We start from the raw sequence: 14800 nt of genomic DNA, 5'->3' as shown, positions 1-14800 counted from the left end.
TTGAATTTTGGGTACTTGGATGCTTGAAAATTGATTTAAAAACTAACTTTTATATTTGAGTATTTAAAATTCTCATACAATGTCAAATCATAATTAAACTTATATCATTATTTAGCTTATTGAATAAGCTTCGCATAGGAACTTAAATCACTCCAATCGGACATTAGATGTGAAAATGGCACACGTTTGAAGCTCATCTAGAAAATCTGTCATGACTGTCATAGACACGCGCACCGCGGTGCATTTTGCACAAGCTATGGCACACAATATAATAAGCAAACTTGTATTTCTGTGCCACATGCCATGGCATATGAACCACAAGCCGGGGGGCATGGATCAAAATACTCAAAAATAACATTTTTGGCTATATTTTAAAGTGTTTTACTTTCCAAAACTTTTTCATGCTTCTAATACCTTTATAAATCATTAAGTTTGAGCTTAAACTATAAATTTGAAGAGTTTTTATGGGATCCCAAATATTTTACAATTATTTATAAAAGATTATTATTTTAAACCCTTATATCTATAATGTAAACTTAGGAGCAATCATTGCTCTTAATTATAATTGTTTGTTGTAATTATGTGGTGAATTTTGATAATGTCAAGGTGGACATTACATGAGACCAAAAGAAATGATCAAACAAAATAGCTAAAATTTTCTCTACACCAAAGTGTCCTATCAAACCACCATTATGTGCTTCCTTAGTAAGCAACTCACGTATCGAACAAATAGGAATGCATAATTTTATTTTTCTTAAAAAGAAATCTATCAAATCTAAAGAAATCACCGTATCCATGATTTTTACAAGATTTCCAAATCTTTTCAAAATCAGAATCAATTTTATAAAGATCTTTTAAAATCTCAAAGCTAAGTAATTGAGCATGCAAATAGGAAAGTAATGTATACCTTCAAGATAAGGCATCAGCAACGACATTTTCTTTACCTTGCTTATGCTTAATCACATAAGAAAAGGTCTCAATAAATTTCATCTAGAGAGCATGTCTCTTGTTCAACTTACCTTGAGACTTAAGAAACTTTAAACTTTCATTATCAAAATGAACGATGAATTCCTTGGGCCACAAATAGTGTTGTCACGTTTTCAAGGCCCTCTTTAGGGTGTAGAGATCTTTATCATAGGTGGAATAATTCAAAGCTGTACCATGAAGCTTTTTATTGAAGTAAGCTATGCACCTAGAATCCTGCATTAAAACAGCACCTATACCAATACCAGAAGCATCACATTGAATTGTAAATGCTTTAGAAAAATTAGGCAAAACAAGTAAAAGGGTATTAGTCAATTTATCCTTTAGGGTTTTAAAATCCTTTTCTTATGTCTCACCCCATATAAAGGTCATATTCTTCTTAACAAATTCATTAAGAGGGGCATCAATGCTAGAGAAATCCCTAACAAATCTCCTATAGAAGCTTGTTAAGCCTTGGAAGCTTCTCACTTCACTTGCATTCTTAGGGGTTGGCCATTCACAAATAACCTTAACTTTCTCCTCATCCACACGAATTCCTTGTGATCTAACAATAAATTCCAAAAAGATAATAGAGTCCATGCAAAAGAAACACTTTTGAAAATTAACATATAGCTTATATTCCCTCAAAATGTCAAACACAATTTTAAGATGATTCACATGATCAATTAAAGATTTACTATAAATCAAAATATCATCAAAGTAAACCACAAACTTGCCTATAAACTTTCTAAAAACATGATTCATTAATGCCATAAAAGTACTAGGAGTATTGGTCAAACCAAAAGGCATAACTAACCATTCATATAATTCAAATTTAGTTTTAAAGGCAGTTTTTCATTCATCACCCTCTTTCATATGAATTTGATGATAACCACTTCTAAGATCAATTTTAGAAAAGATAGAAGTACCGTACAACTCATTAAGCATATCATCAAGCTTAGGGATAGAGTAACGATACTTTACAGTAATTTTGTTGATTGCTCTACAATCAACACATATCCTTCAAGATCCATCTTTTTTGGGCACCAAGATAACAGAGACAGCACAAGGGCTAAGGCTCTCACGCATAAAGCCTTTCATCATTAATTCCTCTATTTGGTGCTAGATCTCCTTAGTCTCTTCAAGGTTAGCCCGATAAGTAGGCTTGTTTGGAATAGCAGCTCCGGGAAAAAAATCTATCCTATGCTCAATTCCTCTTAAGGAAGGAAGCCCATTAGGAATCTCATTAGGGAATAAATCTCCATAGTCCTGCAACAAAGAAACAACACTAGAAGGCAAAGTAAGGTCAAGAGTATCGGTAGAAAAATAAATATTCTTGGGAATTATAATAAGAGCTTGCTCACTCATCAAAGCATCTTGAATCTCACTTTTCCCACATAATAATATTTTCTTTTCACTATATTCTTTCATTCCCACCATTCTATTTTTCTCTTTTCTCACTTTCTCAGCACTCTTTTTCCTCTCTTTTGATTGATTTTCAAGTAAAGTAATACTCTCTTTCTTTTCTCTCTCACTCATGCCATAATCAAGGAGATCTCTCCTTTGCTTGTAATCTTGAGCAATCTTCAGTTAATCTTCATAGGCATAGATGGGCATAAGAGGATTTAATACAATAGTCTTGCATTTAAAAGGTACCTTGTAATAATTTCTGAAACCATTATAAGTAGCCTTACTATCAAACTATTAATGCCTACCTAATAACAAGTGCCCAACAAGCATAGGGCTATATCACATAATACATCACAAGTATAAACCCTAATAAAGAAAGTAATCAACACTTGCTTAGAAATCTTAATTTCAACACAATCATTCAACCATTGCAATTTGTAGGGCTTAGGGTGTAGAATTAAAGGTAGAGATGGTTTATCTATAAGTAAACTGCTAGCTATGTTAGTGCAATTACCACCATCAATTACCATAATATACACTTTCTCTTTGATAAAGCATCTAGTGTGAAAAATATGCTCACGTTGCTCATGTTCTTCATCCTCCTTTGGTTGAATATTGAGAGCTCTTCTTGCCACCAAGATAGAATCAACTATACTATTTCATTCAAACTCATCATTTGATTCATGGGAGGTAGAATCATCATCAACATTATCGACAACACTTTCATGCACACTATCATAGCCACCATTATCTCTTAAGATCATAACTCTTTTATTACTACAATCTCTCACCATATGGCCCACACCATGGCATTTGAAACACTTAATAAGAGAAGTGATAGATGAATAAGAAGAAGGTTTAGGGTTAGAAATTTTACTCTCATACTTGATCTTCATTTCTTCCTTAGCCTTAGATGTATCTTTGGCCTTGGAATCCTTCCATATGGACGTTGCCTTGGAGTCTTTCCAAGAAGACTTGAAATGTTTGTTCTTATTTCTCTGCTCCAACTTTATAGCTTTGTGTATGAGCTCTTCCTTATCCACAAAAGTGTACAAGTCAAGCTTATCTCTCAACTCTGGCCTCAAGCCATCCATAATTCTTGACATTGATTCACGTTCTTTTTCTTGAATGTTTGCATGAAACTTCAAGATATTCAACTCGTGCACATACTCCTCCACAGTCATAGATCCTTGAGAAAACATTCTCAATTTTCTATTCAGCTCCGTGTAGTAGTAGCTGGAGACATAAGCCTTTCTCAAGTATCTTTTAAGCTTCTCCCATTTTTTCATGGGTTTTTTTCCAAGTTGGCTTCTTTTATACTGTAAATCTTGCCACCAATAAATAGCATAGTCAGTGAAATTCAAAGAAACAGTTTTTGCCTTCCTTGACTCAGACAAATCAAGAGTCATAAAGATTTAGTCCATCTTTATTTCCCAATCAAGGTATTTTTCTGAATTGTTGCTATCCTTGAATGAAGGATACTTTAGTTTTTGGTCTGACAAGTCAACATCATACTTTGAGAATTTTTTTCCCTTAGGAGAAGGGAACCTTCATACTCCTCATCATCACTAAGATTCTCACACTTCTTTCCTTTAGAAGAGGAAGTCTCTGGCTCATCTTTATCCTCCTTAGGGGGTGTTTGGATGGAGGGAAGGGAGGGGAAGGGAGCTCTCCTTATTTGGTTAGGAGGAGGGGAGGGGAAATTTTTAAAATTTTCCCTCCCCTCCCCTCCAAAGCCTCCCCTCCAAATTGGGGGGGGAGCTCCCCTCCCCTCCCTCCCCCTTCCTCCCCCTGCCCTTCCCTACCCTCCCTTCCCCTTCCCTCCCCTCCCCTCCCCTTGAACCAAATAGACCCTTATGGAACCTATAATGAAGTTCCAAGTGAAGCTGCTACAACTGTGTTTTAATAAGTTCTAAAACAGAGTTCATACCAACATTAGGGGATTCATCGTTGTTACTCATATTCACAAAAGCACTAGAAATCATATAAGATAAAAATAGATCCTCACACACACAAACTCACGTGTTTACTCTCAAGAAAAATAAAGTCACTTATGTTTCACCAAAAAAAAAGTAATGGCTTTTTTTAATGATGAAAAACACATTTTTTTTACCACTTACTAAGCTTGTGGATAGAATCTAATGGTGAAACTAAACACAAATTAAGAAACTAAGAAATAACTAAGTGAATATCTTCTAAATTAAGGAAACTAGAAAACAAGCACAAGATGAAAAGAGAATATTTGTATTTTTTTTTTTAAATTTTGAAACAAATAGGAAAGCAAAATTTTCAAATAAAATTAAGCTTGCAAAAGGAAAAACCGTACGTGACAAATAAAAATAGAAATAAAAGTCAAAGAGTCAAATACTCAAAGACAAAAATAGGAAGCTAAATAGAATAGGAGAGTAGCACAAATAGCAAAATAGGAGAGTAGAGAATTTGAAAAGTGCTACCAAAAATTAAAAATAAGAAAGTGACCAAAGTAGAAGACTTTATTACCACCCAAGTTGACTTTTCTTTTTAGGCAACCTCTTAGTGACTTGGAGTTCAAAAATAGCCTTTTTTACTGTCATAACACATAATAATACATTTTTTTAATTTTTTTTAATTTTTGAATTTTTTTTAACACACTAACACTTTTTTTGCCCTTTTTGCACAAATTTTTAGGTTTTTTTAATTTTTTAAAAGGTTAATAAAATAAAAGCTCATATAAGATGAAAAAGTCACAAAGATGAAGAAGAAAAAAATTAAAAGATAGAAGTAGATGGGGTAGATAAGAGATGATCACAAAAAAAATAACTCAAGATGAAAAAGAAGAAGAAAGGACAAGAATTTAAACCAAAACTAGCAAACTAGCAACCAAAGCTCTGATACCAATTTGATAGGGGACGTGAAAGCAAAATCATGCTAGTTTAGGGATAGAACCCTAAAACACAATAAAAACACAAGAACAAAAAGAAAGGAATGAAATTTATGATGAAAATAAAGAAAAAAAGGAAATAAACAATGGGATAATAATCAAGGATAAGATCCTCTAGAGCACCTACCTCTAGAAACCTCAACCTTCGAAGATACCACAAGAGTTGATCATTCTCTTGATCACGTCTGTTTCTCACATAAGATGCCACCACAAAGCACTAAAGCTTACAAGAGTTATAAACTCTAAAATGAATAATTTCATTTTAGGAGACAAATCATAGGAAACAATTTAGGAGACAATTAAGGGATTATAAAGGATTTAAAATCACACCACCCTTAACTTCTTCACTAGAGTTTTATGCCTCCTTACTTGTAAGAGGCTCAACTTGTAATCGTTTTTGCATTGGGCTAAGATTTACATCTTTTGGGCTTGACTCTTCATGGATTTAGATTTTAAGTACATTATACACATATAGATGCTCTCCTTTAAGATTGAGAAGAGTGCCCCAATGCTCTCCAAGCTCTTGGACTTCTTACACAAGACTAAATAAGGCTTGCTTTATGGCTTTAGTTTGGGCTCTTATCATTGGACCTCCAATATATTGTAAAGGGTCTTTAGACATGTTGGATTGGAAGTATTAGGCTCCTTTCGTGCCACCATGCTCATGATTACCATCCCCAAGCTTCGTTGTCATTAACGCCATATGATACATGCCATAAGGTCCATAAACTTGGATCACCTCAAGCTACATTATCAACTTTTGATTAGCATTTAGCATTCATTCCATCATAAAAAAAAGTCCATCAAGAGTATGTGTGGAAATTGGTGATAGGGACATTGGCTTATGAGGAGATTATAACGTTCCTAAGCCTCATGGAACAATTCACTATTTTACTATGTGAAGAAGTGAATCTTGTCCTTTAATTCTGAAGTCTTTTAAGGAGAATAATATTTCAATATAAATTTCTCATACATATCTATCCAAGAGCTTATAGAAGCTTTTGATAATCATAAAAGCCATTGATGAGCTTCTCCCTTTAGACAGTAAGGAAAGCAACACAGCTTTAAATCATCATCTGATAGATTATTTAGCAATAGTGTTCTCATATAAAATCTAAGGCATCTTCAGTTTGGTGCCCATTGAAATTAGATAGTGCATTTAACTAAATATTTTTAAATTCATAACTACACAGTTTAGCACTCAGCTAGATGCATGATGGAGTAGATGTGATGAATGGGCATTGAATATCTCTAAATGTAATAGGTGGCATTAAAATAGCCTCGTCATCCATCTTTCTTCTTCTTTAAGATCTGTTTTTCTTACAAAACCATTCAATTTCTAGATTAATAGGAATCAAACTTAAGTCACCAGAACTTATCAATTGCATAAAATAAATAAATAAAATTAAATGAAAAAAATTAAGAAATAAAAAATTAAAATGAACTAGAAATTAAGTAGTTAGTAAATTCGTAACTTCCCCGACAACGACACCAAAAACTTGATCGTTCTCACAAGTATATGAGATCATAGTAATATATTACTCGAAGTATTTCAGGTGTCGAACCCACAGGAAAGTTGCGCTTTTACTAATTTAAACAATAAATAGTTCAAGAAAAATAGATAAAATGGATAATTTGATGAAAATATAAATAATAAAAATAAATCAAGAAAACAATTATGATGAAAACACAATCACTTGAAGCGTTAGGGTTTAGGATTCATCCTATAGGTTGCTAGTTTCTATCCTTTGAGTTAACTCTAATCAATTATAGTGATAGCTATTCTTAAAGTATCCTAATATTCTCTCAAATTATTAGTCCCTTTTTAATTAGTGTTGAATTCGTTCCTACGATACTCAAACAACTAATTAAATTGTGCAACTATAATTTAAATCACCATAAATTTCTAAAACTATCCCTAGCTTAGTTATTTATGTTTATTTCTCTAGATCTAGGTTCTCTCTTCACCTCCCAGTCCATCAAGATTATCCATATTTTTGATTAAATGGTGGCCAATTATAAAATCAATATGAAGAACAAGAGAAATAAATATCATTAAAAAAATATTCATAAATATAAATGAAAATAGTCCAAACAAAGAAAGTAAAAAACTACCTCCCAATTGGGCTGCATCCCTACCCAACTGGGTAATTTATAAAGACATAATAAAATCAAATAACACCATTCTAAAATTCTCAATCATTAAATATGATCACAAAGAAAATTAAGGAATAGAAAAGAAATAATTATGATTTATAGAACTTCTGGACGATCTCACTTTTAGCCTTTAGATGCTTCTATGAGTTCCAAATATCTCAAAGAAAATTATTGAGGGACTCAAATAAGTGATTAGATGCTTTCCCTCTTAATGGATGAGAGTATTTATAGTTAAAGTGGAGGCTCCTCCTCTAATTCATAATCAATGTGGGACTCTAATATATCTATATATATCACATACGTGTCTCTCTTTCTTTCTTTGAATATCATGTGGATCCTCCACCAAATATCTTCATCAATTTGTACGTACAAATATACATACATACATACATACATACATACATGTATATAAGATTCCAATCACTTCCTTCCTCTTATATATATATATTTCTTTTTTCTTTCTTTTCTTCTATTTAGTTTATTCTTTTTCTCTACAAAATACAAAAATGAGTAGATTTTGTATTATAATTAAGTGATTAGGGAGAAATATATAGATATTAATTAAATAAATATGAAATCTTAATAAATATAATCAAATATAAACCAAATTTTATACCTATTTAATTATAAAATAATCATTTATCAAATACTAAAATACCAAAGATCATTTCTAACAAATCAGATTGTTATAATTAAACAAAGGTAAGTATGCAAGAAGTTAGGTCCAAACTATTATTATGTTCTTTTTTTGTGGGTATAAGTTTAATCATAATTTTCTGCAAATTTTTTAACAAGCTTAGTCTTTCTCAAGGAACTCAACCAATGAGCATATTAGTAGAAATTTATAACAAGTTAGGCATATTGACAAAAATTCAAAAGGAAAAGAAAACCACTTTTAGTCATTGCACTTTATTTAGATTTTGATATAGATTCCTACACTTTTTTTGTGTTTCAGGTCCCTACACTTTTTTTTATCTACAACTTTAGTCCCTTCATTTTTAAAGGAACATTGATGTAGTAGAAATGATGTTAATAATGCTGACGTGTCAATTAATGTAACATCTTAAATTTCTAATCCTGCATCAATCACTGATTATGGGTTGAATTGATGATTTAATGTGGGATTAGAGCTCTAGATAGTGAAGTGTTATTTTGACTTATTGGGATGTTGTATGAACAGATACGAGTGGAAGAGTTAAATCAATGGTAATGTGTGTAAACGAGTGTGAGTTATGGAAATGATAGCAATGAGGTGTTTAATTGCGATAATTGGCACTTCTGTTAATAGTGAAATTGACTTTGAATGGCACTTTTGTGTAGATTCTAGTGTGTGATGTGCAAGTATGCGAAAAGAGATTCAAATAAGGAAATTACATAGGCAAACCTTTCTATCAGACAGAAGGGTTGAGGTAACTATATAGTTTATTATATTTATTAACTATTGTAACTATGTAGAAGTAAATACAAAATGAGAAATTGTTGTTTTATGAGTTTTTTATGCATGATTTGGTATTAAAAATGGTTTTAGCATAAACATTGGTTTGTGGAATGATTTGAAAGGTTATTGATTTCAATTGATATATATACACACACATGATATGACATTATATGCTCTGAAAATGTGAATGAGCAATGGAAATTGTGAAAAGAGCATGATCGTAGGGGTTGGAAGTTCACCCAAGATATGTGGGAGGGTGTGTGTGGAGAAGTGAGTGAAAAATCCATACGGTCGGGCTGGCACCATGGGACATCCAGTATAGCATTATACGGGTTGTTATCATAGGTAATCTGATACAGCATACTATAGGACTATTATCATGAGACATTCAAGTAGTCTAGCAACTCTCTAGTGCCTGTTAGGGTATGGTTAGAAGTCAATGACATCTCTATCACAAGTGTGTGAAGAGGAAAACCATAGTATATAGGTAGGTTAGATTACCTTTGACTAGGTATTTCTACCACCAAAAGTGTGCTCGGGTCAATAAGTGGTTGATCCAAAAGAGCCTATTGTTTCATATTGGGGAGCTTTAGAGGATCGATGGATAGATGAACATGCTAGGGTGTAAAAGTGTTTGAAAAATGATTTATATGTAAAAATGGTGATCTTAGTATAATATACTAGATATAAATGCTACATTATGGTTTTTATTACTTTAGCATGGTTATTTTGTGGTAATAAGAATTAAATAAACTATATTGGTTATTGAGATTTTTATCTCACTCGTGGTTATTTATATTTTTCAGGTTTTGGCATTAGTAGTTCAAAGGGGAAAGACATAGGCTGAGTTGATATTTCTCGCCTAAGCTTTATAAGAATTGGTGTAATGCCTTTGTAAATTATTAATTATGAATATGTATAAGTTTCCTTAGGAATCAAAATATGTGTATAATGTGTTGAATATGGTGTTTTGGTGATTTTGAACTCCCTAACCCTTTGTATATGTGTGTATAGTCAAATGATAGAATGGGCTAGTAGATGAATGTGTATATGTGTGAATATGGGATGTTAGAAGCATATGTGTAGTGATTTGGCCTTGTATGAGATTGAAAAGGAAAATGTGATTTTGGCCAAAAAGTATAAAATGGGTGGTTTACAAGCAAAATATGTATATGTGTGTTATATTATGAATGTGTATGGTCAATTAGGTGTGTATTGTCCATTTGGATGTGATTAAGACCTAAAAAGTGGCTAATGATATTTAGTTTCAAATTAAAACGCTTGAGTGGCAAAATTTTGGCATAAAACAACCAAAATGCATTTGGGTGTTTAATTTTTGATAGAAATATCAGATTGAAATAAAACTAGTGTCATTGGTTAAATTTCAAAATAAGTTTTGTGTAAGCGCTTGAACCACCCCAATTGAACATCAAATGTGAAAATGGCACACATCTGAACTTTGCATTAGAAACCTGCAAAATGACAGCAGATTTGTATATGTGTGATGCAGCATAAGGGTACATGTGTCGCCGTGCACCGCACAAAGGAAACAACAGTGGTCTCTATGCCACATACCACAACAGATGTGGCACAAGCTGCAATACATGGTGCCAAATTTAACTTCATTTTGCTGAAATGCACATGTTTTTCTTATGGATTTAGAGATGCTTCCGCTGTGCAATAATTTACAACTCGAATATATTACTATATGATTTTGGAAATATTATATTTTGGGATCTCAAAGTTTTGAAAGTTTTCAAATTTAATGATTTTGAATTGATTAATATTGATTATAGTGGAGCGTATGGTAATGTCAGTAAAGAGCATTACAATTAACACTATTAGTTTTATGCTTACATGTTAAGCTGATGCTCACATGGATATTTTAATAAGCAAAAATAATTAAAAAAATTCTTCATTAAATGAAATAGAGATGCTAACATGGATTTTTTTTAATTAAAAAAATTTAAAGACTCCAAGTTAGCCTTTTTATTTCATCTGATATAGGCTTTTTTTTTAAATTTTTGCTCATTAAAAAATTCATGCCAACATTAGTTTGACATGTAAGCACAAAATTAACAGTGTTAATTGACATGTCAACATTATTAACACCGTTTGTGCCATGTCAATATCCCTCTGAAAATATAGGGACCAATGTTACAAATGGAGAAAAGTGTACGAATCTAGAATAATAAAAAAAATGCAAGGACCTATACCAAAACTTGAACAAAATGCAGAGACCAAAAGTAGTGTTTTTCCAATTCAAAAATTCAAACAAAACATACCTGAGCAAATGACAAGACTTAAAGCTGCACAAGGAGAGGACTTCGGAACCTTGAGCATGTGATCTGCAACCCACAAATTGATACCCTCGAACAAAAGCCTAGCCAAATAATGAGCTCATATGTCATAAATTAAAGAGTTAAGGATCCTTATGGTCCTCAACTATACATGAAGGATTATTGGAAACCCTAGACCAATCCCACAATCCAAAGAACCAACTATAGTCCAACCCAACCTTAGGTTCTTTATGAATCAAACCAGACCATAAGCTACTTAACTTAGCTAACAAATCCATGAAACATACCAAACTTCAAATTAAGTACTAGTCTGACTTGGTCTACCTGTTGTGTGGCCCTACAAAATAGTACTATATTGTGGATGCTAGGATTTATAGATCCTAATAATTGAGAAAAGTGGAAAGCACAGTTTTTTTTTAATACATGGCCACAAAAAACCTGTGCAAGAAAAAATAACTATCTAGTCATATCAAAATACTTAATATTTTTACACCTAAAAGGTGGTTCATGAAAGATTGTTAACTCAAAAATTATCGTTGGATGCTTTGGTGAGCAAGAAGATCGATACATCTGTTTGTTTTTCTTAGTAGGAAAGCATAGTTTTAATTTGTTAAAGCTTTGTTGGAAATGATGAGAACCCAAGCTAACTATCTGATCTTTTTCAATTTATAAAAATGAACTTTCGATAATCACAACTCAATTTCTTAGATTTAGAAAGCTTTCCTAAAAGCTTGTGCCAACCAAACAAGGACATTACATTACATTACATATGCTTTTTTTTTCACTTTGAAATTTGTGTAATTTCTGAATTTGTAATATTCTTTCGGTGTATTTTTTTTTTTTTCCTGCGGTGCTTCTTTTTTATCTTCGTTTGAAAAACAAAAATAATAAGAAGTCGTATGTTTGACACAACTGATTGTAGGTCAGGCTCACTTTTCTTTTTATTAGACGTGAACATGGGCTAGAAAGCCTGTTTAAGTATAAACCTGGCAGCCCAAAAGCAATTTATGGGGGGGGGGGGGGGACGAGTAAATGTACAGGGAGTTGGGTTCAAACTGTTTTTTATTTTTTTATTTTTTTCTATCAGTTCAAACCTAATTTTCTGCAAAGCTTTTAACAGGCTTGCTACCTATTTTAAGGAACTCAGCCCATGAGCATGTCAATAGAAATTTATAAAAGCTAACACTATTTATCGATTATAAATAATAATAAGAATTATATTTCTTTATCATAATGTATAATGCAGTGAACCAAAATCTAAATCTGTTTTGTTGAAAGAGATATCTATATGTAGTGCCCAATTTTGCTTCAAACATGATTGTTTCAATAAAAAAAAGTTTATATAATTATTTTTTAAGATGCTTGTTTTCAATTAAATCAAAACATGTGATTATTTTAAATATTATTTATTATATAGCAAACTCCTATTATTAATATTATTAATATATTAAAATACACTTGTTTTGATTTGATTGAATAAAAGTATTAAAATATATAAAGTTAAGTATATAAATCTTACTTGTAAGATAATGTTAGCTCTATTACTTTTATATATTTTTCCAGTCTTTAATATTGGACTTTATTAATTCAATGATGTTAATTAAGGTGAGGAAGTTAAAATTAGGTAACAATATTAATTTTTCAAAAATGACAATGTACTTCCAAAACTACTATAATCAAATTACACTCCAAATAAATTAATCAATTACATTTAAAATTATACATTCTTTCCATATTTATCATATTTAATACTATGTCGATTGCTTTTATATTTTCGAAGGGAAGTTATATTTTTAGACCAATTTAAAAAGACCCTATTTGAAGGACCCGAGGGAGTCATGATTGCTTTGGTGATAGTGAGAAAATTCATATTAGCAAACCGACTCAGCATTAAAGATAAACGTGGCCAGAAAAGAAAACAGTAACGAAATCTATTGATGCTTTTCATGATCATTTCTTCATCTCTTTCTTTCAACTTTTTCCCCAAAAACTCAATATATGACCACAAAACATACTGTTCGTATTCCTGTTTGGCTTTAAGACTGATGGTTGATGCTAATTCTTATCTTTCAATTTTGCTGCAAAAAGTCTCTCTCTCTCTCTCTCTCTCGCTCGCTCGCTCGCTCGCGTTGGCATGCAAATTATTGGGGTTCGAGGGGTTATTTTCAGCTCGTTGTGGTCCGTTGAGATGATAACGAAGAGAGAGTTATCACACACAAAGTAAAGTCCATGGACAAAAGCTTATCCTGTTATCCATTTCAGTCTTACATCATATATAGAAAGAAATGGAAAAAACTGAAGCATTATAAAAGGATAAAATATAAAATATAAAAAAAAAATGAAAAGCTTTTAGAAGTGGACGTGAGAGAAATGTGCTCTCCTGTTACGTAGTTCTCTCCCTTTCCTTTTCACTATTGTAAGTTGTTGTTTGTGGCCCTTATGGGCCCTCCCACCCTCACTTGCTCAATTTGTGCTTTTTCAGTGCTTTCCTTCTTAGGCCCCACATCGGACCCATCTCTCTCTCTCTCTCTGTCTATCCCTCCTCTCTCTCCCCCCTCCTATCTCTCTCTATCTAGTTATGAGTTTGAATACAATTGATTAATAGTGACATTAGTTTTTATCAATAGATGTGGCTACAACTATCTATGGTTAGTTTAAAGGGTTAGAGAATCAATTCTCTTGAATTAGAGTTAAAAATACAGGCCATATTTGATGAGCAACCCATATAAGCCTTTTTTAAGAATTCAAGCTTAAAAAATTAAAAAATTTTAGTGTAATCAACCTTTTAAGTTCAGCCTTTTTAAAATCTATAAAAAGAGCCTAGGGCACCCTTTTTTTGTTTCCTATGAATTTATCTTTGAAATTCAGATTTATATTATTTTTAAAATTTTTAAATACTATAATTTGCATTAAAAAATGCGTAATATTTTAATGTAAAAATTAAATTTTTAGCAAATATTTAAAAAAATTAAGTGAAAAAAAAAGAGGCCTTGCAAGCCTTGTCCTCAGCCCATTAAATAATAGCCAGGTTTCAAAAACATTCAATTTTGGGATAATTAAATTTATAGGCTTAAGTTCATATTAGTTGAACCTGCCTATTTCCTTGCTCTATTTTAAATCAAGAAATATTGTGTCTTGTGGATAGCTCTACGAAAAAAAAAAAAAGAAAAAAAGAAAACTCCTGTGGGAGAGCTTGGGCAAACATTAGAGATAGAGCCCAACCCAGGACTTGAATCTAAAAGTAACCCAAGAAAATGTATGCGTGGCTCTATGCAATACATAAAGTCATTGAGATATCAGTTGCAATGTTCATAGTTTATGAAAAGTATCGCTTTTATGTCTATATATTTTAAGTTTGGAGAGTTTCGAACTAAGAAACTGCTTTTTTTTTTTTGTTATACTATTGTAATGAAACAAATGAATGAATCCGTTATCATTTTTGCTCAAAATTTTTAAAGTAAAAAACGAGGAATTATATATATCACCAAAATTGTAAACATCGTGCTAACCTCGGGTAATCACAACAAATTTAATTGGCATATTGTTATGCCAGAATTAAAGTCGGAAAATCATAATGCAGATGAATTTTTAATCGCAATTAAAATTAACTTT

The 14800-nt window shown here is 31.9% G+C and overlaps 1 long non-coding RNA gene across 1 annotated transcript in view; it reads left to right on the top strand.

Moving 5' to 3' along the window:
- LOC129323191 (uncharacterized) overlaps positions 1 to 9931 on the top strand; it is a 67985-nt gene extending 58054 nt beyond the window's left edge. The window contains exons 2-3 of the long non-coding RNA XR_008596381.1: positions 8771 to 8859; positions 9695 to 9931. This is a non-coding gene — a long non-coding RNA (uncharacterized LOC129323191). The remainder of the gene's footprint in view (positions 1 to 8770; positions 8860 to 9694) is intronic.
- The last annotated feature ends 4869 nt before the right edge of the window (positions 9932 to 14800 follow it).

The sequence above is a fragment of the Prosopis cineraria genome, unplaced genomic scaffold (genome assembly GCF_029017545.1).
Source record: "Prosopis cineraria cultivar Desert tree isolate PC_DT_omini unplaced genomic scaffold, ASM2901754v1 PC1, whole genome shotgun sequence".
Taxonomy (NCBI): Eukaryota; Viridiplantae; Streptophyta; class Magnoliopsida; order Fabales; family Fabaceae; genus Prosopis; species Prosopis cineraria.
The sequence above is the reverse complement of the archived record's forward strand: the minus strand, read 5'-3'. Positions and strand labels throughout refer to the sequence as shown.